This window comes from Rattus rattus, chromosome 7 (genome assembly GCF_011064425.1).
Source record: "Rattus rattus isolate New Zealand chromosome 7, Rrattus_CSIRO_v1, whole genome shotgun sequence".
In the NCBI taxonomy this organism is placed as follows: Eukaryota; Metazoa; Chordata; class Mammalia; order Rodentia; family Muridae; genus Rattus; species Rattus rattus.
Window position 1 is genome coordinate 51,035,499 of NC_046160.1, and position 4,813 is coordinate 51,040,311.

The 4,813-nt window shown below is 39.4% G+C and overlaps 1 pseudogene; it reads left to right on the forward strand.

The window, feature by feature from the left end:
* Positions 1-255: 255 nt before the first annotated feature.
* Positions 256-632, forward strand: LOC116905267 (annotated as a pseudogene).
* The last annotated feature ends 4,181 nt before the right edge of the window (positions 633-4,813 follow it).

Below are 4,813 nucleotides of genomic sequence, written 5' to 3' on the forward strand. Positions count from 1 at the left end.
GATTGAATTTAAGGCTACTCCATGAGTTTAAACCTATACTTTACACCATTTTCAGAACCAATAACCAATAACGACTTATCATCATGTCCATAAATCAATGATTCCCTCATCACAGAAGCTTTTCTTTTGTAGATGGTGATTAATATAGAAACCCAGAACTTAATAAATAGTACAGAGAATAAGAAAGTATGGGTCGCTTTTTTTCCGACATCTTAGTGTGGCTGCAGTGGTCCACACTACTCTCTGGGCTTCTCCATGCCGCCCAAAGACGACAAGAAGAAGAAGGATGCTGGAAAGTCCGCCAAAAAAGACAAAGACCTGTAAATAAATCTGGTGGCAAGGCCAAAAAGAAGAAGTGGTCCAAAGGCAAATTTCTGGACAAGCTGAACAATCTCGTCCTGATTGACAAAGCTACTTACACCAAACTTTGTAAGGAAGTTCCCAACTCTCAGCTCATTACTCCAGCTGTGGTCTCCGAGAGACAGAAAATTCAAGGTTCCTTGGCCAGGGCAGCCCTTCAGGAGCTACTTAGTAAAGGACTAATCAAGCTGGTTTCAAAGCACAGAGCCCAAGTAATTTACACAAGAAACACAAAGGGTGGAGATGACCCAGCTGCTAGTGAAGATTCATGAACAGATTCAATCAGCTGTATATTTGGGAAAATAAAACTTTATTGAATCAAAAAAAAAAAAGAAAGAAAGTATGGGTCAATCATCCATAAATGGCACATCTACTCTATATCCTGTCATCAGAAGGATCCAATGTGCAAGATTGGGAAGAAAAATATAAGAGCCAGAAGAAATGGATTACTGCATGGAAACTGTCTTCTGGACACAGCAGGGTAGCTGCGTATATGAACTCACAGTAGCTATGACCACATGCACACGACTAATGAAATCTCAAGCCAAACAAAAATTCCCTCAGCATAACTGTCACCAGAGAGGATTCACCCAGCAACTGATAGAAAGTCATGCAGAGACGTAGACCCAAACATTAAGTGTGGCTTGTGGAATCCTGTGGAAAAGGGAAAAGAAGGATTGAAGGAACAGGAGAGTCAAGGACACCACAAGAAAACCTGTAGAACCAACTATCCTGGACCCTTAAGGGATCACAGAAAGAGAAGTGCCAAGCAGAGAGCATGTACAGAAAGGTCCTACACCCTCGGTTAACAGTTGCAGAGCTGGGTCCTCAGGTAGAACTCCTAAGGCAGGAGCAGGGGCGATCTCTGACTACAATGCCTACACCTGAATCACTTTCCACAACTGGGCTGCCTTGTCTAGTTAGCCTCAATAGAAGTTAGGGTGTGCCTAGTCTTACAGCAACTGGATATGCCAAGGTGGGTTGATATCCATTAGGAGAGTTGAGAGGGAAGAACAGGGAGGTGAGAAAGAAGGGGAAGCCACAATCAGGATATAAAGTAATAGCTTTATTTTAAAAAGAATGGTCTCCAATACGTAATCCTCCTGCCTCCACATCCCAACTGCTAAGAGGACCGTTACATATCAACACACTTAGCTCTATATAATTCCCCTTTTGAAGAATTCTTACACTTTTATATAAGATATTTGCAATCTATTGGCATACAATGAAACAATATGTGGGGATAATATTTGTAAAATAGAGAAGGATGAAGAAAAATCAAAACTACAGAGAGCTTTTATAAAGTCCTTGTTTTTCCTCTCCTGTAAGCTGGCAAACATGGAGGCCAGTTAGGGTGTTTTCAACTTGGGCAGCAGAACAGGTTGTCAAAGAAAATGATTTTTATTATTTATAAATATCCCTGAAAAGGTTTGGAACAGACATAGTTGATTATACTGTGTCTACTAGAGTCCTCTGCAACTGAGGATGCACCTTCACCAATGGCTTTCTATGGCCTTTTACAGTGCCAAGCTCAGCTGTTCTTCATGACTCCTTCATGCCGTCCAAACCAGTTCCACCTGGGTGACTCTTACCCATTACCAAGGACAGCTCAGCATGAGGTACAACCTTGGCTATCTCTGGAACAGCTTCTTGCTCTCAGAAAACACTTCCCAGAAGATTTCACCTCAGTGATACTGGTCTATTCTCTCTTTTTAAAACTTTCTTATTGGTTATTTTATTTATTTATATTTCAAATGTTAGCTCCCTTCTTGGTGTCCCCTCCAAAACCCCCCTATTCAATTCCCCCTCCCACTGCTTCTGTGATGGTGCTCCCCCATCCACCCCACACCCACTCCCACCTCACCACCCTGTCATTCTCCATGCTGGTGCATCAAACCTTCACAGGACTAAGGGCCTCCTCTCCCATTGATGCCAGATAAAGCCATCCTCTGCTATATGCAACTGGAGCCATGGTTCCCCCCAGGTGTACTCTTTTATTGGTGGTTTAGTCCCTGGGAGTTCTGGGGGGAGGGTCTGGTTGGTTGATATTTTTGTTCTTCTTATGGGATTGCAAACCCCTTCATCTCCTTCAGTCCATCGCTAACTCCTCTTTTGGGGTCCCCATGCTCAGTTCGATGGTTGGCTGCAAGCATCCACATCTGTATTGGTCAGGCTCTGGAAAAGCCTCTCGAGAGACAGCTATATAAGATTCCTGTTAGCAAGCACGTCTTAGCATCAGCAGTAGTGACAGGGTTTGGTGTCTGTATATTGGATGGATCCCCAGGTACTGCAGTCTCAGGATGGCCTCTCCTTCAGTCTCTGCTCCACTCTTTGTTCCTGTATTTCCATCAGACAGAAGGAATTCTGGGTTAAAATTTTTGAGATGGGTGGGTGACCCCATTCCTCGACCAGGACTAGTATTTATACTTCATTTAGAATTTTTCAAGTTTGGATTATGGACAAAGTGTCTTGGGTAGCAGAATGAACCACACACGAAAAAAAAAAGTTTACTTATTTACTGTCTGTTTCAGTGTAAATTATTAAGAATCAGATATGCTTAACATTTCTAACAGAATATCAGTATTCTTTGAATATGAATTAAAATTTCATGCTACTGACTTCTGTACTAACTCTCTAAAGTAAGCCACTCCACCAGAAACCCTGACCTTAATGCTTACTCTTTGCCACCTCAACCTTAGTTCAGCTGCCTAAAAAGAGAAAGTTAAACATATGTCTGATTTTTGAGTTGATTTGCAGTTAACTGTATGGTAAGAAGATTGGTGTGGCTGAGCCATAGTAGCAAGGCAGCAGATGACGTTCCAAGTCCTGTTCAGACAGGCTGTTTGTCCCATGAAGACTTCATTTCGTGATATCTGTATTCCAGCAGAATGCTTCTGTGTGAGCACTGAGAACAGAATCCAGGTACAAAGGAATGAAGTAAACACTGCTATTAGGAGGATAGACTCCAATGTTCCAGGAAGGACCTGAAAGTGTTCTGGACTAACGTGGAAATGTAGAATGAAGACAAGAGTTAGAGTGATAAAGGTTTATGGAAGGAAATTATGTAGTTCAAATGAGAAGGAACATGAAGACTAATTCTAATCTTGTCACTGCAGATAGCTTAGGCATTCGACAGAAGCAGATGTACAGGGTTTGTGTGTCCATAGCTGTTGTAGAAATGTGCTACAGAATTGGGTCAATTGTATTCGACAGTAGCTGAGGGTGACTTTCAATTCCCAAAAAATTGACAGGGCAGACAGTATATCAAAATATTGCTTAAGTTTACTGAAATAAATGCAAATGAATTTGTGTATTATTATGTTCCTTTTTATCAATTTAGCCAAAGCATGAAACTTCATAGTACACACAGTAATGAGACATAAGAAGTCAGACATTTCATTCAGCATTTGATCACAGAATACATTTTATAACTATAAATATTAAGAATAGAATTTCTAGCTTTTATTCATAAAATTGTAGAACTCAAAATATCTCCAAAATATTTATAGGAATCTATCAAATATAAGGCTATATATTTTTCTCCTTTATTTGGCAAGAAAGACCCCAAGTACACCCTAAATACCTATAGAGATATTGGTTGAGTACATCCTTTATATAATATATATGTAATATATATATTAGATATTATATATATGTAATATATATATATCCAAGGTTACATTCATTCATTGCACAATATATTTTAAAAAGCAATCCATTTTATCTATGTAAAGATATTTTAATATTTATTAAGTATGAAATAAAATGTAAAATACAAGCAGCATCCAGATAAGTTAATTTTGTATATGAAAACTTTTGCACATGTATGTGCATGTGTATATATGGAAAACAGAAGATAAATATGTGTTTCATTCTACAGGGTTTGTCTATATTTGAGACAGTGTCTTTTATCAGGTACTGGCCTGGAGATTACCAAGTACGTTAGACTGACTGACCAGATAACCCCATAGATCCTCCTGACTCTGCCTTCTCATCTCTAGAACTAGAGGTACTCAGCACTGGTCATTATATTTTCTTAGTTTCCTGGGAATCATGAAGTTTGTTCTTAGAACATCATCAAATGTGTATGAATTAAGCTGTTCCAACACATAACAAGTCATGTGCTCCACTATATTCATAACTGCCTTATTTATAATAGACAGGAGCTGGAAACAACCTAGATGTCCCTCAACAGAGGAAAGGATACAGAAAATGTGGTACATCTACACAATGGAGAACTACTCAGCTATTAAAAGTGACAACTTCATGAATTTTGCAGGCAAAAAGATGGAACTAGAAAATATCATTCTGAGTGAGATAACCCAGAACCAAAGGACACACAAGGTATGTACTCATTGATAAGTAAATATTAGCCCAAGAGCTCAGAATACCCAGGATAAAACTCACGGACCATTTGAAGCTTAACAAGAAGGAAGAAGAAAGAGTGGGTGCT